The sequence below is a fragment of the Cetorhinus maximus genome, chromosome 7, assembly GCF_964194155.1.
Source record: "Cetorhinus maximus chromosome 7, sCetMax3.hap1.1, whole genome shotgun sequence".
NCBI classification, from domain to species: Eukaryota; Metazoa; Chordata; class Chondrichthyes; order Lamniformes; family Cetorhinidae; genus Cetorhinus; species Cetorhinus maximus.
In genome coordinates, this window is record NC_135885.1 from 55,736,255 (window position 1) to 55,756,562 (window position 20,308).

Below are 20,308 nucleotides of genomic sequence, written 5' to 3' on the forward strand. Positions count from 1 at the left end.
TTCCGCACTCTCAACCAAACCATTGATATCATTCTGGTGTCAACAGCTATCCTCTTCACTGTCAACTACGCAGCCAATTTTTGTGTCATCTGCAAATTTCTCAATCATGCTCCCACATTTAAGTCTAAATAGTTAATATATATGACAGACAGCAAGGGCCCCAACACTGTGCCCTGTGGAACACCACTGGAAATCAATTTCCATGAACAAAAACACCATCGACCATTACCCTTTGTTTCCTGTCACTGAGCCAATTTTGAATCCAACTCGCCACCTTCCCCTATATCCCATGGGATCTCATTTTCCTGACCTATCTGCCATGTAGGATCTTGTCAAATACCTTACTGAAATCCATGTCGACAGCATCCACTGCACTGCCCTCATCAATTCTACTTGTTACTTCCTCAAAAAATTCTACTTAATTACTAAGACAAAATCTTTCCCTAACAAAACCATGCCGACTGTCCCTGATCAATCTGTGCCTTTCTAAGTGAAAGTTTATCCGTCTCTCAGAATTGATTCCAATAATTTTCCCACCGCCAAAGTCACACTGACTGGTCTACAATTAGTTGGTCTATCCCTCGTACCCTTTTTAAATATTGGTACAGCGTTCACAGACCTCAAATCCTCTGGAACCTTGCCTGTATCTAGTGAGGATTGGAAAATGAACCTCAAAGCTTCTGCTATTTCCTCCCTGGCTTCCTTTAACAACCTGGGGGATACAATCCAACCAGCCCTGGTGATTTATCCCTTCAAGGATGCCAGCCCCTCCAGTACTTCCTCTCTCATTATGCTTATTGTATCTAATGTTTCACGCTCTTCCTCTTTAACTAGAATGTTTTCATCAATCCTTTCCTTAGTGAAGACAGAGACAAAGTACTCATTGAGAACCCTGTCCACATCTTCAGCAACAACGCACAAGTCACCATGTACATCTCTGATAGGCCCTACCCTTTCCTTAGTTATCCTCTTGCTCTTAATGCACTGGGAAAACATCTTTGGGTTTTCTTTGATTTTACCTGCCAATATTTTTCCATATCCTCTCTTTGCTTTCCTACTTTCCTTTTTAGCTCATCCCTGTACTTTTTAAACGCCACTAGGCTTTCTACAATATTAAGCTATTTGTGACTGACATAAACTTTCTTTTTCTGCTTTATCCTATTCTGTATGCTTCTGGATAACCAGGAGACTCTAGATTTCGCAGAACCACCCTTTTTCTTTATGGGACATTTCTAGACTGTGACCGTAGAATCTCACTTTTGAATACCTGTCACTGATTCGACACTGTTTTCCCTTCTAATAGCTGTATCCAGTCCACTTTTGCCAGTTCGCCTTACAGCTTTATAAAATTTGTCCTCCCCAAATTTTGAACTTTTACTCCTGTTCTATCTTTTTCCTTTTCCATAGCAATGCTAAATCTAACTATATTATGGTCACTCTCTCCAAAATGGTTTCCCACAGCTGCTTCATCCATTTGCCCAGCTATATTTCCTAAGACTAAATCAAGAATTGCACCCCCTCTCGTTGGGCGTGTTACGTGCTGGCTGAAAAAGTTCTCTTGAATGCAGTTCAAGAATTTTGTGCCCTTTGTGCCCTTCACACTGTTTGTATCCCAATTGATGTTAGGATAGTTGAAGTCTCCAACCATTACTACCCTATTGTTTTTGCACTCAGAAATTTGCCTACATATTTTCTCTTCTAATCCCCTTCCACTATTTGGGGGTCTATAATACACTCCTAGCAATGTGGCTGCTCCTTATTTATTTCTGAGCTCAACCCATATGGCCTCATATGGTGCTTCATTTAGTATATTATCCCTCCTCACGGCTGTAATTGATTATTTAACCAATAATGCTACACCCCCAACTTTTTTATCCGCCTCTGCCTGAAAACTCTATATCCAGTGATGTTGAGCTGCCATTTTTTCCCCTCTTTAAGCCAAGTTTATAGCGATGATATCATGTTGCCATGTGCCTATCTGTGCCCTCACCTCAATGGCTTTATTTGCGATAATCCTTGCATTTACACAAACATCTTTTAACACTGCCAAATTCCTGTGCTCTACACCTGTTAATTTGTGCTTCTTCTGTTTTTCACTAATTCTCCATCTCTCTTCCCAGTTCTGAATTTTCCCTTAGGTTCCCAACCCCTGACAATCAATTTAAACCTTCCCCAACAACACTAGCAAATCTCCTTGTGAAGATATTCATCCTAGTCCTGTTCAGATGTAGACCGTCTAGCCTGTACAGGTCTCACCTTCTGCAGAACCTGTCCCAATGCCTCAGAAATCTGATGCCCTCCCTCCTACACCACCTTTCCAGCCACATGTTCAATCACTCAATTCTCCTATTCCTATACTCACTTGCATGTGGGACTGGGAGTAATCCTGAGATTACTGCTTTAGAGGTCCTGCTTTTCAATCTCCTTCCTAGCTCCCTGAAACCTGCTTTCAGGACCTCATCACCTTTCCTACCTAATTCATTGGTACCAACATGGATCATGACCTCTGGCCGATCACCCTCTCCCAGAAGAATGTCCTGCAGCTGCTCCGTGACATCCTTGACCCTGGCACCAGGGAGGCACATCTATAACCACAGAAATGCTTGTCTGTTCCCCTAACTAACAAATCCCCTCTCACTACTGCTCTTCCCCTCTACTTTCTCCCCTCCTGTATAGCAGAGCCACCTGTGGTGGCACAAACCTGGTTCTGACTGCACTCCTCCAAGGAACCAATACCCTCACCAGTATCCAAAATGGAAAACCAATTGGCGAGCTGGATCCCAGGGGCCTCCTGTACTACCTGTCTACTGGTCACGCATTCCATTTCTGCTTTCCAGGCTCCTAAGCTGTGATGTGACCACCTCCCTGAATATGCTATCCACTTAGTTCTCAGCCACGCAGATATGCCAAAGTGACTCCAGCCACTGCTCAAGCTCCAAAACCCGGAGCTCAAGTTTCTGCACTTGGTGACACTTACTGCACATGTGGTTGTCTAGGACAGTGATAGTACCCACAACTTCCCACATATTACAGGACAAGCATTCCACACGACCAAACTGTCCTGCCAATGCTTCAATTTACTTCCCTTAAATTAACTTTATCTAACCTTGGTTTACGTGTATTACTTTATTTTACCTGACCTTGACTTTGCTCTACTTCCCTATTGCTTGCGTTTCTTACTGAAATCTAAGTAGCTCTTTCTTTTAAGAAGTGTTTTTCTAGTTTTCAGCTACTTGAAGACCCTCCCTAACAGCAGTTTCTCACCAACCAATGAACTTGTGTTTGTCCTGTGATATCACTCTTGGATGGTTTCAAAACTCAGCCCTCTTGTGCAGCTTTTCACCTTCTGGTCTCCTACAGGCTGACAAAGATAGAGAAAGAAAAAGAAAAGAGCACCTCCTTCCCCTAACTCCCTTCTCACCAAACACACAGCAATTACACTCTGTAACAGTGCACTCCAGCTCAGCAGCCTAAGAGGGAAGCCAGGGAAGGGGCTCTGATAAAGTAAGGTTTTCAACTTGGGCCCCAACGGGAAAGCCTATACATGGACTCCCACCCCCCACTACAGGGTGATTACAGGATTTCCATGGGACAACCCGTACTGCCACTTATCCAAATTAATTTCTCAATTCACCTTGAGAGCAGTGCTAAATTATCGTATGCAGCTACATGAGCGAGAAAGCAAGATGCCCGTTTTTAATTCCAGGCCAGTTTTAGTTGGGATATGAGTTAAAAACTCATCTGCTGCACAAGAAACAAAGCACGAGGTTCTTTAACTCTTCAGCCTCACTTAAAACCCTCCCAATTAATTCCCCACTCATAGGAGGCTGGAAGTAGAAGAGAAACGAACAAAAGTGGCAGCAGGTTTCCAGCAGTACAGGGCCATAAAATAAAACTTCCCCATTTTTCCTGTTCATCCACCCTGTTCTCGCCTGGTGGTCTGGGTTACAACTTGGGCCAAGACCTCTTTAAGAATATTACATTCCCAACTTTCTGCTTTCTCTTTATAAAGCACACTGATGTGATGAAAACCACACTTCATCATGTGTTCATGAAGCCCGATGTCTTTGACACATCACATATTGTGGAATGTCAACAGGCAATGCCGTTCAATACAGAGGCAAGAAGCTGCCTTTTCAAACGTATCAGACTAAGGGAGTGAGACATTTGAGATACTGTTGTCCAGATTGATTGGTTCTCAGAGCCAGCTAGCAAATTGAGCAGCTGAGATAATGAGGATATAACAAAGGGCCAAAGCTCCAATCTCAAGTCAAGGACTTGGTGCTCAAGCAGGTTCTAAGAGGTATCCAATTATTAAAGCTGTATTTGTTTAAATGATTGCTATTATAATCACCACTCTCAGCTATAAATATTCCTTCCTGTTTCTTTTTTAAGACCAGCTCAAGCCAGCATTTAACATAATTCCCTTTTTAATAACTTATCTGAAAGAGCTGCAATCATTCAAAAACAGAAAAGACAAATATAGCTTCCATTTTGTCACATTGTTTTGTGACATGTAAAGTACGGAGGAGTAAATAAAGCTGGTTAGAGGGAGGCCTGTGGTCTGTCTCACATACAGTTTGTTCCAACGATGTGCATTGGTAATAAGCAGAAATTCATGCAAGCAATTCCAGATAATCTGACTTTAGGTGATTCAACTCAGCTGATCCAAAGCAAACATGCTTCCTTAATTCTGGGTCAGTTCAGAGCAGATGCCTTTCACTTTCAAATCTGAAAATATGCATCTTTTGCTTCAGTTATGCAACATCTGCAAAATTGATATAATTGGCTATATTAACATATAGTAATGAATGTTCTGAGATAGAATTACAGAAATATACAAAGCTGTGGCTTTCAAAAAGTTCACAGTTGCTTCAAATTTAAATTCCGAAAAGTCATCTTCATTTTAAAGAGACGGCACAGTTTTCAATTACTTAATACGCCAGAGGATTTGACATGTTTTTTAACCGACAAGTTCACAGAAAGCACAAAGAAAGCACAGGGGAAGCAAAGTGTATTTAAAATTCTGGTCCTGCAGGTGATTAGTTCAATTGAGTGTGAAGTATGAACTTTTTGGAATTTTGTATTCAAAATTGTGTGGATTAATTGGGGGAAATGTTTGATGTGCATACTTTTAGAATTCTGTGACTACTTAGAAACTTTGGGCTGAACTTTTCGTTAGACATTTGGGGGTAATAGTAAAATGTGAAACCTGCCTCCAATATGCTCACTTCCAGCTTTGACAGGCAGGTTGGAAGTGACAGGTGACCTATCCGCTCTCAGGAGGTGTGTTATTTACTAAAGCATTTAAAGAAAGCTGTAAGCCTCCATTTTGATTAATGTTTTATTTTTAACGCATGCAGGCTGGGTTTCCCAGGCCTTGTGAAACAGGTGAGTGAAAGGAGGCAAGAAAGGATGGATCCATGGGGTAAATGCCTTTGTTGCTCTGCTTGTGGACCAGGAGGAGTGGGAATATTTCTCCAGCCCGCCAGGTTTTCCTTTTAAACAGCACCCCAATGCTAGCCAACCCCCAACCACTTTGCAACCCTGCAATGTTTAATCCCCAACCAACAATGTCTGATTCCCAACTGATGACCACTTTCCCCAATGTCCTTCACCGATGTTCAAACTCCCAGTGTCCAACTCGCCCCCATGTTACATCTCCTCCTCCCCCAATGTCTGATTCACCCCACAATGTCAGACATACCTGTTGTGATAATTATAGTTCTGGGAAGCATAGTACTGTAGCTTTAAGAATCATCCTGTGTTCTAAGATCACATGATCTGTATAAACTAATGTGTTAGCAGCACGGGGAACCTCTTCAAGGGAGTTCTTATTTAGTTATGGAGTTTGATGCACACGTGTAGTTGCTGCTGCTGTCTTGTAAATAAAGCTAAATGTCTCCACTAAGAAAAGTTATCTGAAGATCAACTCTATAACAAACTGGTGACGAGGATAAACCAGAATCGGTGCTGTGCCTTTCCCAGTGATTGTGAGTATCTAAGTTCATTAAAATAAGAGAAGATATACTCATTCAAAATGCCACAGTTTGGCAGAATTGATCCCTTTGAACCAGCCACAGATGATTGGTCTCAGTATATAGAATGTCTTGCATTCTTCTTTCAAGCAAACAAAATCACAAGGGAAGAAAAGAGGAGAGCGATCCGCCTGAATATTTGTGGGAGAAAAACCTACAGCCCCCAGTGCCCCAGATTTGAAGACTTTCAGTGAATTAGTAGACCTCATTAAGGGACATTTTCAACCCAAGCCCCTCAGTCACAATGCAGAGGGTTCAGGTTCAGTTCACAGAATAGAGCTCCGGGTGAAACAATTGCTACCTACGTGGTGAAGTCAAACAATCACAGAATATTGTGATTTTGGGGAGACCCTGAATGATATGCTCAGAGATCATTTAGTATGTGGCGTGCAGGAAGACACTATTCAGTGAAGATTGCTGGCTGAAGTGAATCTTGATTTTAAAAAAGCGTTAAAAATAGCGCTGGCGATGGTAAGCTCTGTAAGGGATTGACAAGCAATTCAAGTGACTCAAAATGGAGCCGTACTCCGAATTGGGCGGGACCAGTCAACCAAAAGTGGCATGAAAAGCCGGGACTCTGCCGTGAAGCAGAAAACAGCCCCTGCTAACTGAAAAATGAGAGGAAACAGCTTAGTAACTAAATCGAAAAATAACTTTCAGCGAAGTTGAAACAATTAGTCTTAGCGATTGGCAATTTAAAAAAGTAGAATGTTATTTTTGCCACAGAAGTGGACACATAAAGAGACAGTGCAAAGCAAAATCTAAACAGGCTTCCAAACAACAAATGAAGTCCAATGAGGTCTATAGTGTAGAAGAGCGTGAAACAGCCAATCTTGACATTTATTCAACATGAAAGTTGGGAAGACAGAGTCAATATTTGTTACGGTGCAAGTGAATGGCAAACCATTCAAAATGGATATATACATGGGTGCATCTACCACTGTAATAGGAGAACACACTTTCAGATATTTAAGTAAAGGTAATCAACAAATAAATTTGGAACAAACATGTGCCAAGCTGAAAGTGTACGCAGGCAAAGAAATCCAAGTAAAAGATATCAGCAGAGTAACTGTTCATTATAGACACCAATCGGCACAACTACCAGTGATGGTGGTAGAAGGTGAAGGGCTAAGCCTTCTGGGGTTGAAGGAGATTAAATTAAACTGGCCCAAAATCTTCCAGGTGCGAGCAGGTGGACTACCAGAGCTACTAAAAATATATGACACCGTCTTCAATGGTGAACTGGGAAAAATCCAAGGCCTACAAGCCAAGATTTACATGGGCCCAGAAGCAACCCCTCCCTTCCTGAAAGCAAGACCGGTGCCATACACCCTGAGAGAGAAGGTTGATGCTGAGTTGAACCGGCCAGAGAGGCTGCATGTCATAAAAGCAGTTCAGTTCTCAGAGTGGGCAGCACCCATAGTCCCTGTCCTTAAACCAGATCAGACCACCCAGATATGTGGGGACTATAAACTGACAGTCAAACACAGAGCAGCCAAACTGGACAGCTACCCTATTCCCAAGATTGAAGACTCTGTGTCAAACTAGCAGGAGGGACAACGGTATATAAAGCTTGACATGAGTTACACATATCAGCATGTGGAGCTGGATGACGCCTCACGGGAATTCTTGACCATAAATACCCACAAAGGGTTATATCAATATACATGCCTGCCCTTCAGTGTTTCTTCAGCCTGTGCCATTTTTCAGATGATGATGGAGAGCTTACTACAGGGACTACCTCAGGCTGTGGTCTACCTGGATGATGTATTGATAACTGGATTCAGAGGAAAGGAACAATTGGCTAACCTAGAGGAAGTTCTGAAATGATTTTTGGAAGCAGGAGTGCGCCTGAAGATGGAAAAATGCACTTTTCAAGTAAACAAAGTAAATAAAGTAATTTCTTTGGGCCACCGGCTAGATGCCCAAGGGTCACATCTGGTTAAAGAGAAGGGTAAAGCAATCAGAGAAGTATCCAAGAACACCGCTGAACTTAAATCATTTTTACGGGTGATAAATTATTATGGGCGATTTCTAATAAATTTATCCACAGTTCTAGCCCCTCTACATTCACTGCGAAGAAAAAAACAGCGTTGGTTTTGGGAGGTACCCCAAAAAAAAGCCTTCATGAAAGTAAAACAGCTCTTACACTCTTCAAATTGGTTCGTGCATTATGACCAGATGAAGGAATTGATACTAACCTGCGATGTGTCCCCCTATGGAATGGGAACGGTACTATCTCAAGATGGATGACGGTACAGAGAGGCCGGTAAGCTATATACCCAGGACACTTACCACAGCTGAAAAAAGATGTTCTCAGATTGAAAAGGACGGTCTGTGGGTTACCTTTGGTGTAAAAAAATTCCACCAATACGTTATTGGGCGACATTTCACGATAATATAAGATGAAAAACCACTTTTGGGTCTGTTTAGTAAGGAAAAGGCTATACCTCCCATAACCTCTGCAAGAATACAAAGGTGGGCCCTAATTTTGGTGGCATATGAATACACCTTTGTACATAGACCAGGGATTCATGTAGCAAATGCAGATGCTCTAAGTTGTTTCTCTTTGCAAGAAAATGATGAACATGTCGCAATTCCACAGGAACTCGTATTAGTGATGAATTTTCTGGATTCCTCACCAGTTTGTGCCAAGCAGATAAGAAACTGGATGAATCGTGATCATGAGAAACCAAGTGTTACATGGTTGGTCCCAGGAACCAGTCTCTGATGAATTGAAGATGTTTTTCAACCGAAGACACGAAGATGAACAGTCAAGATGATATTCTATTATGGGATGCACAAGTAGTACTTCCTTCACAAGGAAGGGAATCACTCTTAGTAGAACTACACTGTGCTCATCCAGGGATTTCCTGAATGAAGACGATAGCGCAAAGTTATCTTTGGTGGCCGGGGATCGACAGCGATATTGAAAAGGTGGTAAAACACCATGTGCAATGTCAACAGCTACAAAAGTTGCTGGTGGCAGCCCCATTGCACCCATGGCAGTGGCCTGGTAGACCCTGGGTGCTATTACACATTGACTACATCGGTCCTTTCCTTGGAATCATGTTTCTATTGATTATAGATGCACATTCCAAGTAGTTAGACATTTATGAGGTAAAGTCGTCAACGTCAGGCGCTACTATAGAAAAACCACTCCAGAGTTTCGCCACCCACAGATTGCCAGGGTTAATCGTCTCAGATAAAGTTACTGCATTTACAAGTGCTGAGTTCCAATGATTTATCAGCCTCAACATTATCAACCATGTGAAGACTGCACTGTACCATCCGTCATTTAATTCACTGGCGGAAAGAGTAGTACAAACTTTTAAGGCAGGAATGAAAAATTTAACAGGTGATTCGCTTGCTCGTTTTTTATTTCATTACAGAACAACACCCCACCATGCTACGACAGGAGCAACACCTGCAGAATTACTGATGCGGTGCCATCTTCGGACAAGGTCCGATACTTGCCAATTTGGAGGGGAAGGTGGAGAAAAGTCAAGGGAATCAAAAAGCAACTCATGATTTGCAGTTGTGAGCAACAATTTACTGTTGGAGAAGCAGTATATGTAAAGAATTCCAGTGGAGGACTGAAGTGGTTACCTGGTAAAGTGAATTCTGCGACCGGACCATTGTTGTACCATGTGGAAGTGGAGGACCGGATCACCTGAAAGCATGTGGGTCATTTAAGAAAAAGAGAGATACCCAACAAAACGATGTTCCACCTGTAACCGTTACTGAACCTGTGGTTCCTGTTGAAGATGCTCAATCAAGGACAGATATGCCTGATGTCTCTGTCAGAGTGGAAGACGCTGAGCTGCAAGTGCCTAATGAGGTACCTTATGTTAATGCGGTTCCACAGAATGTGTTTCCTACAAAAGAATCGGAAGTCGTGGAGCTACAACATTCCACACGAATTAGGATCCACCTGGAAGACTGAAGTTGTAATATCATGACCTGTGTAAATATTGTAATATCATGAGATAAATATCCTTGAAAATACAAAATGTGCAGAAAAGTTAAAGGGGGAGGAATGTAGTAATTATAGTTTGGGACATGTAGGACTGTAACTTTAAGAATAATCCTGTGTTGTAAGATCACATGATCTGTGTAAACCAATGTGTTAGCAGCATGGGAACCTCTACGGGTGAGTTCTTTTTTAGTTATAGAGTTTGATGCACACGTGTAGTTGCTGCTGTTGTCTTGTAAATAAAGTTAAATATTTCCACCAAGAAAAGTTGTCTGAAGATCAACTCTATAACACCTGTCATTGTTCCCTAGCTACTTTCCAGCCCAACAGTGAATGTAGCTCGCAGTTGGGCAGGAAGCTGTACATTTTCAAAGTAGGTCCTGCGGTTTCAGAGGCCCAGATTTCTTTCTACCATATTGGGGGAGAATTCCCGACAATGCAAACCCGACCTTTAAAAATGACTGCCCGAACTTCCGATTTTCAGTCCAGGGGCACGGCCTAGAACAGGCGATGGGGCGGGTGACCCCAGGGGAGAGGTGGTGTGTTTCGAGCAGTCCCCCCACCCCTGTAAAATCCAGCTGATGGTAAACTTTCTAACAACGCATGTTAAAAACAACTAGAAGCTGATCGCTTCTCGGCCTTTTGGCTAAGATCAATTGTAGTCGTGAAGCGATGGCTATAACCAGTCGAGCCCCATACCATGGGGTACCTAACACCTCCCGGGTGACGGTGAAAGACAGCGAAGGAGGAGCACCCATGGATCGGGCATTCTTCATCAAGTGGATCCTGTTGAAGGCATGTGGATTTGAAACGGAGGAGATCTACTCCCTGCAAGACTTCCCCAGCGCTGGATATTTCGACTTGACTTTCAAGCATGTGGCAGCTTGCGTCATGTTCCTGAAGGTGTTCGAGGAGAAGAGAGACCAGCCGGAGATGAAGATCCTGACGGTGGAGCCGCTCTTTGCTCTGCCATTGCAACGGGACCGTGTGGTGACTGTGCATCTCTACAACACCCACGTCCCTGTCGCCGACGTGTTCACCATCCTCACCAGGTACGTCGACAAGGTTGGGAGCTGCACCGAGGTTAGAGACGCCTTTGGGATTTGGACATGCAAACGTCAGGTTAAGGTCACGCTCAAGACTGACGGTAAGGGAGCCATCTTCCAGCCTCCTTCCAGATTCGCTATCGGGAGAAGCTGTGGCTACCTTGTCTACGCTGGGCAACCCAAACTTTGTCGCTCATGCGGCAAGTCTGGTCATGTGGCGGCCAACTGCAGCGCCGCCCTCTGCAAGAACTGCAAACAGACTAAGTGCTGCAACCTGTGTGGCGAGGCAGGCCACCTCTACAGGATCTGCCCCAAACGCTGCCTCACTTATGCACAGGCAGCCAAAGCCAACGAGAGGGAAGCAGAAGAAATGCTTTGTGTCACTACTACTAAGGACATTTGCAACACTCCAACCACCATAGCCCCCAGTGAGAACAATGGGACAAAGGAGGCCACAGAGAGAGACAAGGTGGAGGACAAGATTGAGGCAGCAGAGAGCCAATCAACAGCACTGCCCCCTGAGCCTCCCACTCCTCAGGAGAGCGAATCAATGGAGGAAGAAGTAGTGGAAAATCAGCAGGGGGAGTGGCAGCTGGTGAAGAGAGCCAAAAGGAAGAAGGGGCTAAGAAGGGACCAAGCCACTTCCCAGACAAGTGGCAAGAGGCGTCTCCCATCTGCCACGGATGACAAGGGCAGCTGCTCTTCGGACGATGAAGTGCAAGGGCGGCACCTACAGAAGAAGCGGCAAAGCTCTAGAGAGTTGGAGAACGAGACACCCGAGCTCCAGAACATTGGAGACGATGAGGAGACCAGCGCACCTCAACTTTGCCCATAACCCAAAGAGGCCAGTGCACCCCAGCCCCAGGAATCTGGGAGCAGTGAGGCGCTCAGCGCACCCCAGCTCCAGGAAGCCGGGAGCAGCAACGCCCGAGAGGGGGAGAGGATTGGAGAAGCTTCTCCAACAGAGGACATTTCAAATCCTGTTCTCTGCACGAACCCCCAGATGCCACCTAAGCAGAACATTGCCAATGGGGAGGTTCAGGACAGTTTCCTCAGCCCATCCAAAGTCGGCAACTTGTGAACACTATGGGTATACAGGAGCAGACCAAAGGTCTGGGACTCTCAGAGACAACAGGTTTGGTAAGAGACTAAATGCTTTAAAATGGGTGTAAAGATTGTATCCATAAATGTGCATAGCATTAAACCTACTACGCGATGTGTTGTGACCTTGGATTACCTTGCCAAAGTTAAAGCTAACCTGTTGTTTCTGCAGGAGTGTGCGATACCACACCTCAGCTCCTACAAGCAATGGTCACGATAGTGGTCCCATGGGCCATTGATCTGGTCGGGAGGAAACGACTCTCGTTCCTCCGGCCTGGGTATTCTGCTGCGGGGAGGCAACTTCACCGTCTCCGAGGTTAAGGAGGTGGTGGGCGGGCGCTTCCTCATAGCAGACGTAATGTACAAGAACGCTCCACTCCGGTTAATTAACGTGTACGCCCCATCACAAGGGGCCGAGCGGCTGGAGGTTTTTCAGCAGCTCCCACTGCTGCTGGCGACCTCCAGGCCAGTCATTCTGGGCGGTGACTTAAATTGCATCATCGATGCGGCTGGATGATCCGGCAGGGCTGACAGCAGATTGGACACTACATCCAGATCCCTGACGGAAACAGTTAAGGATGCCAAGCTGCACGATGTCTTCAGCAACACTGCAGACGGAGCGCAGCGTAGATACACCTGGTCGAGACCAGACGGGTCTATCCGTTCCAAGATAGACTTCCTGTTTGTGTCCCTTGCGTTCACAGTCAGATCCACCAACGTCAAGCCGGTGTTCTTCTCTGACCACTGCCTCCTACTGGCTGACTGTCACTTAGAGGAAGACTAGAGGGTGGGCAGGGGGACATGGAAGCTAAACGTGCAACTGCTGACCCCAGAGAACATTGAGGAGCTCAAGAGGGATTACAAAGGTTGGAGAACCGTGAAACCCCTCTTTGAGTCCCTGACACACTGGTGGGAAGCGATCAAGGGAAACATCAAGAGGTTTTTCATCCTCAAAGGTGCCCAGAAAGCTAGAAAGGAACAGAGGGAAATGTCCCGACTCCAGAAAAACATGCAGAACCTGCTCCGGCTGCAGTCGATGGGGATCGATGTCAAGGAGGAACTCCAAGAGGTGAAGAGCCAGCAAGCCTCGGTCTTTGCCTCGGAGGCCTCCAAGATCATCTTCCGTTCCAGAGTCCGCTCCGTGGAGCAGGATGAGACGTGCTCATGTTTCTTCTTCCAAAAGGTACACAGAGAGAGCTCTGTGATCAGCAGCCTGAAGGAAGAATACGGCTCAATAAAGTCATTGCAGTCCGACATTTTGAGGATCAGCAAATCCTTTTATGCCGGATTGTATGACGTGAAGCCCACAGACAGCATGGCCTCCCAGTCCTTCCTGTCCTCTATCACGGAGGTCTTAGACGACAGTACACGGTAGAGCCTGGACAAACCGCTAACTCCTGACGAACTGATTAAGGCCCTTGAGTCCTTCGAGAAGAGTAAAACTCCCGGAAGCGATGGTTTGCCGGCAGAGTTGTATTCGGCTCTGTGGGACTTGATCGGCCCAGACCTGCTAGAAGTGTACAAGAGTATGCTTCTGGCCGGTAGTATGTCAGAATCCATGAGGAAAGGCATCATCACCCTCATCTACAAGCACAAGGGGGAAAGGGAGGAAATTAGAAATTGGCGACCCATTTCACTGTTGAATGTGGACTATAAGATTCTGTCCAAGGTCATCGCCAATCGGGTCAAGTCTGCTCTGGAGTTGGTGATTCACCCCGACCAGACCTGCACTGTGCCGGGCAGGAAGATCTCTGACAGCCTCGCGCTGCACAGGGATATGATTGCCTATGTACAAGACAGGGGTGTGGATACCTGCCTCATCAGCCTGGATCAGGAGAAGGCCTTTGACAGAATATTGCACACCTACATGGTGGATGTGTTCTCCAAAATGGGATTTGGGGAGGGAATTCGAAATTGGATCCAACTGCTCTACACTAACATCAGTAGCGCAGTCTCAATCAATGGGTGGGAAACAGATAGCTTTCTGATTAAATCTGGAGTCAGGCAGGGCTGTCCTCTCTCGCCTGTTCTTTTCGTGTGTTGCATAGAACCCTTTGCTGAGTCCATCAGGAAGAATCCGCGCATAAGAGGAGTGAGGATCCCAGACGGTGGAGGCACTCAGGTCAAAGCCTCCCTGTACATGGACGATGTTGCTGTTTTCTGCTCGGATCCGCTGTCGGTGCGCAGACTGATCCACATCTGCGACCAGTTTGAACTGGCCCCGGGAGCCAAGGTAAATCGTGGGAAGAGTGAGGCCATGTTCTTTGGGAACTGGGCTGACCGATCCTTTGTCCCCTTCACCGTCAGGGCTGACGGCCTGAAGGTGCTGGGGATATGGTTCAGAGGGTCCGGGGCATGTGTTAGAAACTGGAAGGAGCGAGTGTCTATGGTGCAAAGAAAACTGGGCATGTGGGAGCGACGCTCCCTCTCCATTGCGGGTAGGAACCTGGTCATCAGGAGTGAGGCACTCTCGCTGTTGCTGTACGTGGCGCAGGTCTGGCCCATTCCAGACTCTTGCGTGATGGCGATCACCCGAGCCATCTTTCGCTTTATCTGGAGGTCGAAAATGGATCCTGTCCGCAGGGACGCGATGTACAAGCCACTAGATAAAGGGGGGAAAAACGTGCCCAACATCGCCCTCATACTGATGGCCACCTTTGAGTGCGGCTGCATCAAGCTGTGTGGAGACCCTCGGTACGCAAACACCAAGTGTCACTACGTGCTGAGGTTCTACCTGTCCCCGGTGTTGCGAAGGATGGGTCTGGCCACGCTGCCGCGGAACGCTCCAAGTAGTTGGTCCGTGCCGTACCACCTGTCCCTTGTGGAAAAATTTATGCATAAAAACACCTTTGACCACAAGTCCATCAGGCAGTGGTCGGCACGTAACGTCTTAGAGGCCCTGAGGGAAAAGGAGAGGGTGGATCCTGTCGGATGGTTCCCCGAGCAGACTGTCAAAGTCATTTGGCAGAATGCCTCATCGCCAGAACTTTCCAACAAGCACCAAGACGTGGCTTGGCTGGTGGTGAGAAAGGCCCTCCCCGTCAGATCCTTCCTACATGCCAGGAGCCTCACCCCCTCTGCACGTTGCCCTCGAGGTGGCTGTGGTGGGCACGATACCGTTGTTCACCTCTTTGTGGATTGTGCCTTTGCAAAGAAGGTCTGGAGAGAGATGCAGTGGTTTCTGTCGAGGTTTATCCCGAGCAGTTCTGTGACACAGGACTCTGTGCTCTGTGGGCTATTCCCAGGGACACACACCGAGACAAACATCAACTGCAGCTGGAGGATCATCAACTCGGTGAAAGACGCTCTTTGGTCTGCCCGAAACTTGTTGGTCTTCCAGCGCAAAGAGTTCCCCCAACCGAGTGTTGCAGACTGGCACATTCCAAAGTCCAGGATTACGTGCTGAGGGACGCACTAAAGCTTGGAGTAGCCGCCGCAAAGGCACAATGGGGAAAGGTCGCTGTCTAAGACCTTTCTGCCATAGTGCACCGAGGGGCTGGGAACTGTTGAGAGACCCTCGGGCTGTACAGCTCAAAATGAATGTCTGCATTGAATACTAATTGTATTATAATTGTATTGAAGCACCTCAGAGTGCAACATGATGTATGTTGATAACACTAATACCATTGTCTGATTGTCTGCATTGACCATATTGAAATGATTGTAACATTCATTGATTGTATTGATGCACCTTGTGATCTATGTGTAAAAGTTGAATCTGATTGTACTTTTGTGATTGTGATTTTGAAATGTTTTGGAATGTTCTTCCAGATATTTTATGAATAAAGTATATTTTTCAAAAAAAAAGGAGCTGGCACTATTCTAGTATAACATTTAAAACCTCTAACTTTAAAGGAATAGTGGATATCTATTCTCAGCATGAACAAGACAACAATTTTTAAAAATGGTGATGTATTCAAAGTATTAAACATCCTCAATCATTCACCATTTGCTCTTCATTAATGGCTACTGATAAGGGGCATAACCACGGGAGGTATATCCATACTGGTACTGTAGCATAAGGAAAATGAACGTATGCAGAATATAACTATCCAAATATAAATGCAAAATGTTTTCATTCACTTTCTACTGGGCACTGCATTAGTGGCTGTTCTATATATAGATTGCAAGGCTTTGACTTAAAAATTCTTCATCAAACACTGGCACTGTGTGAGCCTTGACCATTCACAAAGTCAAGCTGCAACTTACAAATTCATTCTCCTGAAAATAGCAATGGGGGTAATAATATTTTAAAGCCTTCCTACTGGATGCTCTTACAGGGAACAGAGAGAGAAGATGTGTCATTTTCCTACCCTGTTGTCAGGAGTATCCTTATGCACACAAATGCTCAAATACATTTACATAAGTAAATAGCACATGGGCTGGATTTTACTCTGAGGCAGTGGCCCATGTCCCCAGCTTAAAAGTCAGGTGTGACCTCGCTCCCACTTGGCCCGGTCTCTCCAATTGTATGGCCTTTGGGCCATTACTTGGCTTGGAGTGGGAATCACATCCCCATCTGAAAGGAAGTTCCCACCTTCGAGAGCTGCCGACCAATCAAATGGCTGGCAGCTCTCTAGTGCCAACAGGAGCATTGGCCACCATTGGAACTGCAGGCAGCCCGCTGCATTGAGGAGCCATGGAGCCAGATTAGAAGGTCAAGATTAGCTAGGCTAATTGTCAGTTTGTCAGTTTTTCACTCTTATATTCCCTTGTCAATGAGGCCTCCCTCTCCTCTTAGGCACTGCTGTGATCAATATGTCATACCTAATCCCTCAGTTATGTAGAACCATGTTGTATCATACATACAGACTTACTTTGTATGTTTAGCATGGTGCTAAGTTCCTTAATGTCTTATAGTCTGAAAATCGCTCATTGGGGCCAGTTTGGATCTTTGACCAATCAGTCGACTGTGCCATGAAATTTGGTAGTGATTCTGAAACACTGGCTCCATTTACATCAGTTAACAAGCTGCAGGTCAACAAACAGGAATCCCAACATAGCTGATTAAGGCTGGCCAATATTGGGTGACCAGGCTGAAGGGTTCTCAAAATTCCCACATTTTTCATATCATCAAGAAGGATATGACTTTTGGAGTTTTACCTGAAACCAGACAACGAGAGGAGACAGAATACGCATTCTTCCCCTTAAAACAATCAACCCAGAGAAAGACTTCATCTTACACGAAACTAAAGCCCATCAAAATCTTGCATAAATCATCGCTACTAACGACTAACGCAGGAAGATAACAATCAATGCAATTATGTAAACCCATCAATACTCCACATATGCAATGGCTTTCAGTTCAAGACTAGTTACGGGAGCAGGAAGACAATGATAAACATCACGTGAGCCCATTAAAAATAACGAGACAACAATCACCTGAAGAAGCCCAAATCAGACAAAGAACTAACGTTGATTTTGTTTCAGATAAGAAATTCGAAAAAAACAGCATAATTGGGCCAGCAGATCTGAGTGTGGGCAGTGAGCAGTTGGGAGCGGTTTTGCAGAGTTTAAGCAGGGAGCTGAGCCAAGCGGAGGGAGGAGATCTGGAGGTTTGCAGGCTGGCAGGCAACATCACGGCGAGGGGCACGGGGTGGCAGGCTCAACCGAAGACAACAAGGCCACAACCGCAGCCCTCCACGAAGATCGACCATCCACAACCGCGCCCTCCACCCAACTAAAGAACCTTCGCAGATTCCACAGACCAGGACCACGTGAGGACGGCAGGCCCCAGAGGACACAAAGGGCGTACCCCAAAACTGCAACCGGCTTACCTGGCTGGATTTCGAACTGTCAAGGAACCCTGGTTGGTGAGCATGATCCCTGACCTCTCCTAGTTCAATTTAGTTAGGTTTTGGGGGTGGGACAAGGGTAAGGGGATTAGTAGCGTGATTTTCCCTCGTTGTGCCGTGTGTTCCCCATTCTTAACTAAGTGTACTTTGTAGGTCTGTATAATCTCAGTGTAATCCTAATGTTATAAGTTCATTTGTGACTTCAATAAACCCAGTTTCTTTTCTTGCACCAAAACCAGTTGTCTGCTGCACTTTGTCACAACCCCCAAATAAGTCCAAGGTCTAGAACCCAGGGAGTGGGAGCAATTCGAACCGCTCAGAAGTCAGAGGTGAAGCTGACACACACACACCACCCCCTACCCAGGCCATCAGCAAGTTAAGTGTGGCAGTGGGAGGGTTTGCAATCATGAAAGGTGGATGGTCCAAAGCAGTAATATCCAGGTTATGTATGTGGGACCTGGAGGAGTGTTTCTACTGTTCCAGGCCCTTAAAAATAATCTTAAATTTAGCTATTCTGGACCTCTAAGCTGGAAGTGATGGAAGCATCCTACTTAAAATGGCAGTAAGGTCCAAGGACCGCAATATGCATATTAAAAGGATCCTACTGCCTGAAACAAGCTGGTATTTTGGAAGCCAGTAGGAGACACTTTTCAAAAGGCTGTTAACAGTATGCATCATAAGGCCGTTGACCTCATTTTGAGTATATTACTGCCCTGATAACACCATGCGGAACAAATTAAAATTGATCCCACTAACCTTTAAATGCAGCAGAATGTCCAAGTTGAAAATATGTCAGTGTAAACATGCCACGCATGACCAGAAGTGTGGCAAGGATGGATTATTTAGAACTCGTTGAGATTCGAGGGACGGGAGAAGTTAAACAGTCACAGTGCAAAAGGTACAGTGACCCGGCAGAGCCAGCATAATCCTGGAATGACAGTCCGCCTTTGGAGCCATTTGTGGCCCAAGTGGCAGGCAAACTTAGAGGAGAGCCATATAGGAGTAACTGATGAAAGGTAAGGTGATTAACATGTTAGGGTAAAGACTGGAGAAAGACCTTGGGCAAGGTCTTGTTATACAATAGTGTTAAATGAATGACCTGAGTCAGCAGCCCATTTTCCATCTCTCCTGATTTTCATTTACATTGAGGTCAATGGAAATAAAACACTGAGCTCCCGCGGTAAGAATAGGCTCCTGTGGAGCTTAAATTTATATGTTTCTGTATCGAGTTTGGGAAAAGTTGTCAATAAAACACACAAAAATATAAATGTTAGAAAAAATATTCTGCAGCTAGCATTGAAGGGCCAGGGAAGCATTTGTTTTCACCACTTTTAACTTGGAAAACTATCCTGAAACAACATAGCTAAAACCTGATGGTTTTAAATCAGTTAGAACAGAAGTGTTGAATTAGGTAATAAGTACTTATATAGTTCTGTACAATTTTAACTGGAATGGCAATATTTGATGGAATGCAAGTTATATATCCACACTGAGTCTCCAGCTAAATCAATGTGGATTAATATTGTCCCTTTAGGACTGCCAAGAAACCACCTTCAAACAAACTCTCCATGTAATGACTCACAAAATTTAGTAAGCTATAATTTTAGGTTGTGTCGACGTGAGTTATTAAGGTTGCTGTCAACTAGATATAAAGTGATGCTGTTTCCCATTTATCTCCAGTCAGAAACAGCCTTGGAACTGGGTAAGGAGCTGATATTATTAGAACCTTGGTGCCCTATGCAGAAAGAAGGTAGAGTATATTGTGGTAAGTACTAGATTTCAAATTATACATTTCTCTAATGGTGCTGTTTTCTGCAGATATCGTTCTGTTATATGTACTTGCTTACAGCAATGAAGAACAGACAATAAAGCTCTGCACACCCGTCTGTTTTAACATGGATGTAAAATAGGCAGTCTTTCCCGTGGATAGGATTGAGGTTGTTTAGGATGCTGAGGTTACAAACAGCCTAGTTTAGCCTAAGTCAATAGCCAGGGAGAGGGAATAGAGTTATTGTGAAGGTATGGAGTTTGTGGCAGGGGCCAAATTCGCTGACTTTGGTCTTTCCAATGTTTAGCTGGAGAAAATCAGGGGAGATTGGATGTTAGACCAACAATTGGACAGCATGGAGGTGGTAAAGGGGTCCAGAGAGCAGAATACATGTAAAGACTGACTCTAAGGACTGAATTTTTAGGGCCCCCCAAGTCAGAAAGGGAGGTGTGGTAGGGGTGACATAGGAGGAATACAGCCAATGCCGCCTGCTAGGCAGGACAACCACTGGGCAGGCCGTTGGACTGCTAAAGATGCGATTCTGGTGCCTGAACTGGTCAGGTTGTGCCCACTAATACCTCCTG